Here is a 14015-nt window from a genome sequence, read left to right as displayed (position 1 = left end):
AAGCATCTATCACACCTGATTCATATGTTAAAGGATCACCTTACTTGTCTAACAAGGACTCATCCAACTTTTGTGGGAATACTTCTAAATGTAGGAGAATGCACTTCCATCTGTAGAATCTCATCCTTTATCTGGAATTTAAAAGATGAGGGAAAAAAACATCCATAATTCATCAATTGCTTGTTATATAAAGGAAAATAGCTCTTCAACTCTTTAATTTTTAAACTGTCCTAGAATAATTTTAAATTACTTTATGGCATTCCTTTTGTCAATATTCTCTCTAACACATGAAAGTAAATGAGAGAAAAAATGATTTTGGTATCAAAATGAAAATATACTAAATTTGAGTATGTTTAATGTTTTTCTTTCTTTAAGAGTTTTGTAACTGTAGCATTTGGAAAGTACAACTTTTCTCAGGAAAAAAAACAACAACATTATTTTCATAGATGTGTATATGTGAGCCTTTCTGTTATTGGTTAAGTGCCTGCATATTAGCATCATGATGGCCCTAATTTTCCACAAATATTTCTTATAAATTTTAATCTTCAAAAAATATCTTTGCTTTACAAATACATTCTTAGCACATATGGTCCATAATTACTTGTGGATGCCTTACTGTGTAAAAGAAATAGAGTGTGAGCAGAAGGGAAATATTATTAATTAGTATGGAGGAAACAGGGGAATTAAATTGGATGTTGTACATAATATCTAATGCAAAGTGTACTTGTTAATTTGAAAAGTGACAGATAGTTTATAAAATACGTCTAAAATAATAATTAAATAAGCATACTTTTAAAAATAAAATTTTAAATTATTTTAACATTTAATAGTTATTTAATCAATTTTAAATAAAGCAGACTTCTTAGTGGACTAGTACTTAAAAAGTTTTACAAAAAATTGATTTTTTAAATTAAAATAGCCTTTCAAAAATCTGTAGGTCCTTTCAAGTATCCTTTAGGTCTTTTGCCTATTATTATTTTACTACTAACTAAAACAATTTAGTCATCTTAAGAATATTATTTATATTATCAAATTATATCAACTTGGTCATAGTCATATTTGAGGCATATGATAGTGACCATCTCTTTCTGCTTATCTATATAACATATGAAGGAGACATTTTAGTTATATTTTTCCATTTTTAAGTTAGTCCAAAACTTCAATTTGTGTATTTAACTTATAAACCAATGGCATAATGAGACAGTGACAATAAATAATGAGGTAGAAAAGACAAATGCTTTAACTCAAGTATTCAGCATGATACTATGACCGCTATGACCAACTATACTGCCTCTAAATTTTAAAATGTCTCCCTGTTATTTATGATACCATAACAGAAAATACATTTTATACTTATAATCAATGCTATGGACAGACAAATGTGGGTGTGTTTTGTATCAGTTCTGTGGTTCAGAAATTGTTATAAAATATTTCTTGAACTTGCAAGTTTTGAAGAGATGTTGATGATTTAATTTGTGTTTGAATTTTGAGAATTATTGCGACAAAGGAGAAGGTCAGTCATAGATTCTAGAAGATAAGTGCAAATATTGAATATCACACTTATTAGGTAGGCCAATTATGGACAAACTGAGACCCATGCGCCAGATGTGGACCACTGAAATGTTCTATCTGGCTGTGCAACATTATTCCTAATCTGACAAATACAATGAGTAGGATACAATACAATGAAACTTTGAAAAAGTTGCCTTAGAAACAGACTGACATGAACATTTCCTTTCCTTTGGCCCTCTCTTTAAAAAGTTTGCCCATCACTGAGCTAGACAATTGTGGGAAACTCATTTAATCACTGTTCCCCACACAACTATTTAAAAATAGTATTTTAATTATTTATTTAATATTAGTACTCTTTTTTATATTTTTAATTCCAAATTTTCTCCATTCTGAATACTTTCAGCAACACAATGAAAAGGCAAACAAAATATAAAGTATAAATATGAAATAATGCAAAAAATGTTTTCATATTAGTCACTTTTTTAAAAGCAAAAAAAAAAAAGAAAGTCAGAAATGTATATTTCCTCTTGCACTTAGAGTTCATCCATTCTTTCTCTGGAAGTGGATAGCATGAATCCCTCGGAATTATCTCATATCATTTTATTAATCAGAGTGGTCAAGCCATTAACAGTTAATCATTTTTATGACAATGCTATTTCTATGTATATTGATTTTTCCGTTCCTTCTTCTTCACTTCCCTTAAGTTCATAAAAGCAATAATACTTCATTATAATCATATGCTAGAACTTGTTGAGCCATCCCCCAACTGATGAGCATCCTTTAATTTTCAAATATTTTCCCCCCCAAAAAATTGCTACAAATATATTTGTACAAATTAGTTCTTTTTCTCTTCCTTTGATCTCTTTGGGATATAGTCCTGGTAGTAGTACTGCTGAATCAGAGTGTATACAGTTTTGTGGCCTTTTGGACATAGTTCCTATATTGTTTTCCAGATGGTTAAGTCAGTTCAAAATTCCACCAACATTTCATGAATCTCTCTTTTTTTCCCCACTACCCACTCCAACATTTGTCATTTCTGAAAGTTGTGATGTGGTACCTCAGAGTTTTTTTAATTTGCCTTTCTCTAAATGATAGTGATTTAGAGCATTTTTTCCATATAACTCAGATAGCTTTGATTTCTTCTTCTGAAAACTTCCTGTTTATATTCATATAAAATTTATTTTGGGGGGAAGGATCTTTTTTAAATTAATTTGAGTCAGTTCTATAATCAGAATATATCTGAAAAATAAGACTTTTATCAAAGAAATTCTGTAAAAATTTTGAGTATTACTTCATTTTCTATGGTACCATTTTGAAAACTGTATTTCCTTTATTATCTTTTTAATTAGATCTATTGTGCTTTTGATTTGTCTGAAATCATAATTGTAATTTCTGCCTTTTACTTAAATTGAAATACATTAGATTCCAATCAAGCCCTTCATTTTAATTTTATGTGTGTATTTCTGTTTCAAGTATATCTCTTGAACACATCTTGGATTCAAGTTTCTAGGCTATTCTGCTATTGATTTCCATTTGATATGTGAGTTCATCCAATTCACATTCACAAATATGATTACTAATTGAATTTCCATTCATCCCTTTTTTTTCTCTTTTTCCTTTTTTTTCATTTTTTATGACTTTATTTTTTCTCACTGTCTCATGGAGTCATTATCTTCCAGGTGAATTTTTAAGGAATTCTTTTTTACAGTCAGGTTTTATACTTTTTTCCCCCAGTTGACCAATCATGTTTTTCAAAACTAGAAAAAACTTCAGTGAGTTTCTGTATATCTTTTTATCATTTGATCTACTTGACTTCTTAAGTAGTTATTTTCTTCAGTAAATTTTGTGCCTCTTTACCAAGATGCTTATTCTCTTTCCATAATTTTCTTGCATCAATCATATTTTTTCTGTTTTCCCTTGACCATGTAATTTACTTTGAAATTTGTAGGTTTGGTTCCAATTAACAATTTTCTTTGAGACTTTACCTGTAGCTGCTTTGACAATGTGGTCTTCATTTGATTATATGTCTTTGTCTTCCCTTTCACTATACTAGCTTTTTAAAAATTATTCAATTATTTTTTCTAACTTTTGATCATTTTTCTAGACTATTTCTTGACATGGAACTTTATGTTAAAGATGGGCTTTGCTCACCTAGGAGTGTAGAAGTAATGTCCTAAGATTCAGAAAATTTCAGGTTATTTGTTTCAAAGATAATTATAGCATTCTATTTTCCTAAATTTATGACAAGTTCTTCTATTAATTTTTCTTTTGTATCTTTTTTCTTTTTTTCAGATGATATATTGATACAATTTTTAAAACTTTTTAAAAATTACAATAGGAAAAAATTGGACAATTGTTTTCTGACAGTTTATGATACTTATTTTCTCCCCTTTGCCTCTTCCCTCCCCCAATATGGCATATCATATGAAATATGTTATAACAGTACTTACATTAATATATGTTTCCACATTAATCATGTTAAGATAGAAGACCTATATCACACATTCAATAGAAATCTCATGAAGTAAATAAAGTAGAAAATGACATACTTTTGATCTGCCTCAGACTCTAACAATTACATTTTTGGCTATGGATAGCATTTTCATTATGAGTCTTCTATGGTTGTCTGGGAAATTTAATTTTTTTTTAGCCCTTGTACTTTGGTGTATTGTCTCATAGGTGGAAGATTGGTAAGGGTGGGCAATGGGGGTCAAGTGACTTGCCCAGGGTCACACAGCTGGGAAGTGGCTGAGGCCAGATTTGAACCTAGGACCTCCTGTCTCTAGGCCTGACTCTCACTCCACTGAGCTACCGAGCTGCCCCCTGGGAAATTTAATTTGTTGATAATTGTTTAGCATTCATAACACTAAGGGATATAAGTTTTCTCCTGAGTACTGTTTTGGCTGTATCCCATTAATTTTGATATTTTGTCTCCTCATTTTCATCCTCTTAAATGAAATCAATAGTTGTTTCTAAGATTTGTTCTTTGACTCACCAGTTTTGAAGAATTTGATTATTTAGTTTCCAATTAAGTTTTAAGTTTCCTCTCCATGAACCCTAACTGATTATAATTTTTCTTACATTATGATTGGCCTTGGCTATAACATTCCTGGAAGCTGTCAATTGGGGTTTTATTGCAAGAGATGATCAGTGGGTTCTTTTAATCTCTATTTTACCCACTTGTTCAAGATTATGAGGGCAGTTTTCTTGGATAATTTCTTGTAACATGATGTCTAGGCTTTTTTGTGGTCATAATGTTCTGATAATCTAGTAATTATTAAATTGTCTCTCCTTAATCTATTTTCCAGGACATTTTTTTTAAATGAGATAATTTCATATTTTCTTCTATTTTTTATTCTTTTGATTTTGTTTTATTGTATCTCGATGTCTTGTAAAATTGTTAACTTCTATTTACCCAATTCTAATTTTAAAAAACCCTAGATTTCTTTTATAATATTTTTGATCTTCCTTTCCATTTGGTTCATTCTACTTTTCATGGTACTCTTTTCTTAACTGAACTTTTTTGCCTCTTTTTTCAGGTAAATTCTATATTTAAAGAAACTTTTTCTTCATTGGATTTTTGCACCTATTTTTCCAGTTAACCAATTTTGCTTTATAAACTATTATTTTTTCTTTGCATCACTTTCATTCCTTTTCCCATTTTTCTTCAACCTGTCTTATTTGATTTTTTAATTTCTTTTTGAGTACTTCTAAAGCTTAAGAACAATTCTGATTTTTTTTTGAAGTTTTGCTTCTGGTTGCTTGGATCTCACCATCTCCTTTATATTCAACAGCATTTGATACATATACAAAGATTGACCTTGAACTAGGACATTAAAAAAGAAACAACTTCACACCAAATGCATAAAATCAGAAATAATAAAAGCAACTCTTTACAATCTGTTGATTTCATTCTTTGCTCTTTTTCCCCATAAAATGTGATGATTGAGAGTTTTTGTTTGTTTTTCCTGTTTGCTTATTTCCTAACCTTATTATTTATTTGTTTGTTTTGTCTGTGTACTGATAATTCTGAAAGCTGTTTGTAGATTCTGTCTCCTATAGTTGCTTGTAGGATTAGGCATAGTTGCTTGTAGGATTAGGCATAATGAGCTACTTTTCCTTGGGACTGTCTTCACTGCTCCCATGGAGTCTCAAAAAGGCCCAGTGCTATGGACTACTGATGCTCCATCTTGATTTTGCCCCTCAGCATGTTTTTAATAGCCTGGGAATTCTGGAATTTGGCTACATTAGTCCTGGCATATTTTATTTTGGAGTCTATTTCAGAAGATGATTGGAGAATTCTCTCTATTTCTATTTTTCCTCTTATTCAAGGATATCAGGGCAGTTTTCTCTGAAGATGTCTTTTAATATGGAGTATATGCTGTTCATCATTGCTTTCAGGTATTCTGATGATTCTTAGAATACATTTTCTGTGTCTATTTTCCAGGTCAGTTGCTATTACATTGAGGTGTTTTAGATTTTCTTCTATTTCTCCCCTTTTTTAGTTTATTGTTTCCTGCTGTTTTATGGTTTCATTAGCTTCCATTTGAGCAATTCTGAATTTAAAGAAGTTATTTTCTTCCTTGAGTTTATGGGTTTCCTTTTCCATTTGGCTACTTATACTCTTTAAAGAATTGTTTTCTTCAGTATTTATTCTATTTTATTGCTTCCATTTCCTTTTCGTACAATTCTATTCCTAAGATAATTGTTTTCTTCAATTATTTTCCTCAACTATTGAATATTCCTGTTAATTTCCTGGTTTTTTTTTTAAATTCCTTTTCAAGTTTTTCCTAGGATTCTTTTAAGTCTAACATCCTTTCACACTTTTCTTTAAGGATTCACACGTTTCTTTTTTGGCATTTTTGTCCTCTTTTGATTTCATAGTTTGGTATTCCCTATCACTAAAATAACTTTCTAAGGTCATTTTCACACACCCTTTGCTTATATTTCTAGCTTGTTTGATTTTTACTCATAACCATATCCATCTGTTGTGGTTCTTCTCTATTCCTGGGGTAAAGGATGCACTGTTCCAAGCTCATAGAGTACTCCTTTTATACTTGGCATAGGACTTGCTGGCCTTTTTCATTACAGTGTATCTTTCAAGGAGGTGGGCCTGCTAGCTTGCTCTCAGGAGGTGTGAAGCTTTTGAATCCATTCATATTTGTCACCCTGAACTATCAGTTACCTCATTATTTTGTAGACTGGCAGGCTTCTTGCCCTAGGTTCTGATGCCCTAGGTACTCTGCCATCAGGTGGGAGTGAGCAAATGACTTCACTCTAGTTCTAGTTCTCCCTTTCTCCTCCCTTGTAGTCCCAGAGCTCTGATGCCATATGAGAATTTTTAGGTTTATTACCTCCTTTATCTATGTGAAGTGGCTCTAGTGGTAGCTTAAATGCCTGTGACAGAGTTTTAGGCTGCTTCAAGATCTACCAGTTGTCACAAATGCTGTGTTGCTCTCTTATTTTTCTCCAGTGAGGCATATTTCTTCAGCTTTCTTTTGTTTGGGGGCAATGTTTTATTTTTTATGTGTGCACAGAGGGATTTGGTGATCAGAGCTCCCTTTATTTTGTCATCTTAGCTTCCAGCATAAAACACTCTTTTACTTTTTACTTTTTTACTTTTCCCTCTTGTTTGAGGATATCAAGGTAGATTTTCCTGATGATTTCTTGTAGTATGGTGTCTAAGCAATTCATTTGAACATTAACTTTCATGTATTCTTATGAAACATAGATTATTTCTCTTGGATGTGTTTACTAGCTTGGTCACTTTTTTAGTGAAGCATTTTATATTTTCTTCTTTTTCCCATTAAAATTGTTTCATTGCTTCCTGATATCTCATAAATTCATTATATTCTATTTGTCCAATACTAATTTTAGAAACTTATTTTCCTCTTTGAGATTTTGTGTTTCCTTTTCCAGTTGATCCATTCTATTCCTTAAGAAATTATTTTCTTCAATGTATTAACTACTTAGTGAATTTTTCCCAGTTATTAAGTTTTTCTGTCAATTTTCTTATTATTTGCTTCATTACCTTCTTTTCTAGTTTTTCTTGGGTTTTTTGTGGCCTGATATCCTTTCAAACTTTTCTTTGAGGCTTCACATGTTCCTTTTTGGCATTGTTGGCCTCTTTTTCAGTTCATATTTTCTTCTTCCCTGTTACTAAAGTAATGTTCTAACATTAGGTGTTTTTGCTTATTTGTTTGTTCATTTGTGTTTTTTGTCTTTTGTTTATTTTTTTTAGTTATTATTTTCCCAATTCTCTTATCTATCCATTAAAGTTCTTCTCTATTCCTGAAATAGATGGAGCACTACTCTACACTCGTAGAATACTCTTTTATGTTAATTGGGGTAGTCTTACTATCTTTTCTTTCTGTTGAGGGGGTGATCTGCTGGCTTGCTTTGGGGAGTCTTGCAACTGTTCTGTCCATCTAGATTCAGCACCCTATGATACCATTTCCCACACAGTCTCTTTGGTTGGGCTAGTTTCTGTTCAGCTAGTTCCTTGCCTCTGCCAAGTGAGTTAGGCTTGATAAGATCTCTGATCTGGGCTCTTTTGTCTGTGTACTCTGCAGCCACCTGGGAATGTATAGTTCCCTGGAGTTCGTGGGGCCTGTACTCTGCTGCCTTGCTGCCTTAGGAACTCTGCTGTCACTTAGGAGTGATTTGATTCTTCAAGTTCTCCCAGTCCATCACTTAGCTCCCTTGCTGCCTCAGGCTCTCAATAAGTGAGTTTGTAGGATTCCTGCACTCTCTGCCTTTTATACCTGTATTTGGTGTCTTTTGCTGTGCTCATTGCCATTCTGCAGCTTCATTGCATTTGTTGAAGTCTCAGTGTGTTAGGCTGGTGCATTTTGTTCCAGTTGTCACAGATGTTGTACTGACTAGGCTACTCACTCTTCTTACCCAAGTGAAATGTGTTCCTTCTACATTGTTCTGAGGTGATTTTGTGTGTGTGTGTGTGTGTGTGTGTGTGTGTGTGTGTGTGTGTGTGTGTAAAGATTACAGGAGCAGAGCATCTTTTACTCCACCAATATGCAACTTCCAAAAACAACTTTTAATAATTATTTTCTGATATTTTTTGATCCATGTTCTCTCCTTCTCTCCTTTCTCCCCTCTTTAAGAAGGCAGATGATATGATAAATGTTGAACATATGTTAACATATTATACACATTTCCATGTTGGTGAAATAATAAAACAAATCATATATCACATACATTAGAAAAAAATTGTTGGAGGCAATAAGGTGAAGAATGTAAATTTAGATCCTTCTAGTGTAGTGCATAGCCTTTTTCAGCATGAGTTCGCTGGAGTTTTCTTGGGTTTTGAATTACTGCTAATATCTTCATTCATAGTTGATTATCATTCATTATTCCTATTACCATGTGCAATATTCTCCTGGTTTGGCTCAATTCACTTTGTATCACTTCATATGCCTTTCCAGGTTTTAAAATCATGTGTGTGTATGTCATTATCCTGACGATCAATTCTTGTATGATGATAATATAACATTACAAGCATACACCACAACTTTTTCAGTCATTCTCCAATTGATAGACATCCCTTCAGTTTCCAGTTCTTTGCCACCACAAAAAGTGTTGCTATAAATGTTTTTGTATAAGTATGTCCTTTTCTTCTATCTTTGATATCTTTGGGATATAACTTAGGGGTGGTATTATTGGATCAAAAGGTATAACACAAATTTATGGCCCTTTGTTCAGGGTTCCAAATTGTTCTCCAGAATGGTTGTATCATTTCACAGATCCTTTAACATTGATTTAATGTTCCAATTCTTGTTCTCTTTTGACTGACTCCCAGAGTTTCTGTTTGCCCTGGAACTATGACCCAGAATTGTGTATGTGTAATAGAGTGCCAACCATACTTAATGCTAGAAATTCCCTCTAATCTCTTTCCAACCAGTAATTCAGCTTTCTTACCCTCTCTGACTGGCTGCTTCTGTGGCTATTGATATGTTCATGTATATTGGCCATGGACAAGATTCTATTTCAGTGTTATAAACTTCCTCTACTATCCTCTTAATTTTTCTTAGGCCATAAAAACTCTCACCCTGATATTTTGTTAATTATGTTGCTCCACAATTTTATATAAGGCATTATTTAAGGTGGTTTGGAAGGAAATATTGGGAAATTTCTACTGAGTGGCCTTTAATCCACCATTTTCCCAATCACATCTCTAAGACTATAATTTGCTGACATTTTTTTTGCCTTCGGTGTCAGTAGAAACCTAGAAGTTCCATATTAGGAGTTTTCCATGATGATAAAACCAGAGATTATTTTATCCCTTTAGTTTCCTACAGTAAACAATCACTTAGGTCTTTTCCACTTTAAAAGCAAATTCATTTTATATGATTTTGGTTTTTCACTCATCAGCAAAATGTGACTTGGAAAGGTGATCTGAGATCCAAGATTTGCAGCTCTTAAAAAAGCTTTTTAATGGCTTTCTTTGAAATGGAGCATGTCATCAATTTCCTACTGTAAACAATCAATTAATTAAAATGCCAACTTCCCACACTTTGCCTGGTTATACAATTTGGCAAAACATGACACTGCAGTGAAGTAGCATTTTAAGAGGAAGCCCAGTACTCCCTGCAATCAGGGGCAGCTGGTGATCTCCATGGGAAGTTAATGAGTTCAGTGCCATGGTCATATTCATGACCTAAACACAGAGCCAAATTATATATCTTTACTTGGAGTCAGCTGCAGCAGGAAGAGAAAATGGAATAGAGAGAATAGGGATTAAAAATAAATTTCCATACCACATTTCAGCCATCGTTAAGCCTATTATTCAGTATAAAAAAATTCCCCAAACTATTAAATTTACCATATAAGAACATGCTTGTTTCAATGGCAACATGCACAAAGATATGACTTTTTAATTTTTGAGCAACTATATTTAATAGTCAACTATGTCTCTTATTCATGATAAATTATTTGCAATTCTACCAGTACAAACTCTTGGTGTGTTAGGTTTCAATATTTTACTACCAGTTCTATGAAAGAATATTGTCATAAATTCCTGGGTGAAGAAATTACTAGTCAAGAAGAACTCCTGAGAAAATCAGGAAATGGATCAAAAAAATTCTTAGTTCATGCCAAATATTTGAACTTACAGAGTGGTAAAATAGAAAGGGTACTGGATTTGAAATCTGAAATATTGGGTTACAGTGCTACCTTTAACAATTCCTCTTTGTTTAGTATTGGTCATCACTTAATTTCTTTTAGCTTTCTGATCTTTCAAATAGGAGATTGGGCTCAATGACCAAGGTTCCTTCTACTAGTTCTAGGCCTGTGATCTTGTCATCTTATGAGAGATGTAATAATAATGGAGAGCCAGTAAAAATGTTTGACAGAAAGGGAGATAGAGAGAGTCTATGAGGTTAGACTCTCTTCTAGCTCTTCCCTCCCACCAAATATATACTGTGAGACTTCAAGGGGTTGTCACCCCAAAACTGGGTCACCTGGATGGTTGTGCCACCCCACAGGATTTGGGGGTGAGGCTTCCCTATAAGATGAGGTATGTGGTGCCCCAATCTGATTCTGCATGAGGACAGGATTCACACAAGCCTCCCCCGAGGTCAGTCAACTTCACAGAGAGTGGACTGGCTTCAAGATGGAGGCAGCGAGACCAAGCTGTGGTTCCCCTCTCCCTTGTTGTCTCTCAGGCATTCTGGAATGCTATCTGACTAATGAATGGCTTTTATTATTCACAATTCAGGGATTGGGGAAAGGAGTGAAAGGCAGATGGATTTTGGGGTGCCCTCTTCGCTATTCCTATGGAGTCCATCACTTAAGTAGGAAACCCAATGGTTCCCACTTCTAAGCTTCTTCCCCACTTCTTCTATTTCTATTTCAATTTCTCTGTTTCTATCCTTTTCTAAACTTGTAAGTTTTAACTGAATAGGGGGTCTCTCAGCAAGGTTGAGTAATGAGGGAAGGAGACTAAAAGATCACTCCCAAAATGGAGTCCAAAAACTTAGCTAACTTGATGATTGAAGTCTTGCAGGGTGAGAAGCAATAGGATGCCATTGACCAGGGAATCAGGATTTCAATTTCCAAAGAAGATCCTCAGGAAGCCCTCAGGACTGGATTCGAGCTGGGATACCCTCCTTCTCTCTCCTCCCAGTCCTCCACCAGAACCGTCCCCCTCTCCTTCTCCTCTCTGGAGAATCCCCCAGAATTCTTTCTGGTCTCAACTGTCAGTAACTATCATCAACTGTCACCAACTCCTTCTCTGGCTCCTTTTGTCCCATCCTCCTTGCACAAATCCCATCCTTACATAGATGAAAGTGATCAGAAAAGTTAAAATAGATATTTCATCTAAAATGACATTAAATAAGTTTTGAGTGATAACATATGGATCACCCAGAGGAACTGCTTGTCACCTCCAGGAGGGGTAGCGAAAAGAGGAGGGAAAAATAAGAATCACATAACCATGGAAAAAAATTTAAAAATAAAATAAAAATCTTTAAAAGCTTTGGCACAAATGAAATCACTGCATCTAGGGAAAAAAGTTTCTAGGGAAAACAATATTTGCTTCAAATATATCTGTTAAGAGTCAAGATATATTGGTAATTAACAAATACATAAAATAATAATCTAGTCCCAATGGATAAGTGGTCAAATAATATAAAAAAATATCAAAAAAGAATGGCAAACTATTAACAAAATTATAAAATAATGCACTAAATCATTGGTAATAAGAGATACAAATGCACGGAAAAATAACTCTGAATTTTTACAGAGGCAAATAGGCAAAGATAAAAAGTGGTTTGAATAGTCAGTGTTGGAGAGGCTGAACAGTTATAGTGGTACTAATATACTGTTCCTTTGGAATTATGCATTTGTCTGGATTTCTGAAAACCTGGAATAATATCTTAAAATGCCATTTAAATGTCGGTATCCTTTGACCTAAAGAAAACAACCTTAGATTTTTATCAGTTTGAAGCCAAGGTAAAAAGCAAGGCTTTGTGTGTGTGTGTGTGTGTGTGTGTGTGTGTGTGTGTGTGTGTGTGTGTGTGTGTGTATCTATACATACACACACACACATATTGAAGGAATCAAATGTAGTACTTTGTGGTAATAAAGAAATGGAATGAAACGTTATTTTAGGAAGCTGAGTGAAACAGAGTTTGAGATATTGAACGAAGAATGAATAATATGAAGAAGAGAAGACTTAGGAAGGAGGAAGAGGCTCAACATTGTCTTCAGATGTTTGAAAATATTTTATGAAGAAGAGAAGTTAGAATTTCTCTGTTTTGTTTCAATAAAGAAAACAAAAAACAATTCGAAGAGGCAACTTTAGACTTTATGTCCAGAAAACGTATAGAAATAAAGCTGCACAAATGTGGAATTGGTTGTCTTGATTAATCAATCAAAAAGTATTTGCTAAGTGTTTTCTATGTCAGACACTATTAAACACTCAAAATAACAAAAGCACCAATTTACACTGACAGAGTACTCTAAGTGCTTTACAATTATTATTTTGTTTGATCCTCAGAACAGCCCCAAGAAATAGAAGCTATCATTATACTCATTTTACAGTTGAGGAAACTGTGTTAGACCAATGCTATGTGACTAGCCTGGGATCACCCAACTACTAAGCATCTGAGACTGAATTTGAATGTAGATCTTTCTGACTCAAGGCCAAGTGTTCTCTATCCACTGTACCATCTAGTTGTCTCTAGAAATATTAGTTTATTTAAATTGATCTCACATAGCACCTATAGAGCTATGTCATATATCATTATCTGAAGGTGAAGGATTCTTTCTATCACAGCCAGTGAGAGGACACAGAAGTCATAGAAAAATGAGGAAAATGGTTCCCCTCTCTTTTAGGCCATGTGATCTCAAGAAATGGTCTTAGAGCTTTGTTTTTTTTTTTCCTTTATTCTCTTTTATTCTAGGTTCATGAAGTGGAATATCTAATATGGTGTGAGATCTTGAGGCAGGAAGGGAGATCAGAAATCAAGCCTGGGTGTTGCAGCCAACTCAGCAAAAACATCTAGAAAACCAATGGCCTGCAAAGCTAACCTGGATTTTGGATGTGAACTTGTTAAGATTAATATTGTACATAAACTGAGCTAATCTGTGAGGCTAATTGCACTCAGTTTCCAAGAGAATACAGTGATGATGTTGGGATGGGGGGAGATGGGGACAAAATTAAATCTTGATGCAATGGTAGTTTTTGTTTCATTCATTTCCAATATATATCATATATGGCTTGATTGCAATGTACATATCTTCATGATGTCTCTTCCATGAGTCCCTTGAGAGTAAGATTTTTTCCCCTTTCCTTGTACCCAAGACCCTAACAATTGTGGCTACAAAATGAATCATTATTGACTGACTGACTAGATACCATTCAGTGGGCCCCCTAAGAATGGAGGGGGGGGCAACATAGCCAGGATGGTCCTCAGGCAATTGGAAGAAACATAAAGTCTCAAAATCCCTGAAGGTTCCAATGAGTCCTAAGGGATAGAAAGGAC

This window comes from Gracilinanus agilis, chromosome 1 (genome assembly GCF_016433145.1).
Source record: "Gracilinanus agilis isolate LMUSP501 chromosome 1, AgileGrace, whole genome shotgun sequence".
Lineage (NCBI taxonomy): Eukaryota > Metazoa > Chordata > Mammalia > Didelphimorphia > Didelphidae > Gracilinanus > Gracilinanus agilis.
Note: the sequence above shows the minus strand (reverse complement) of the source record.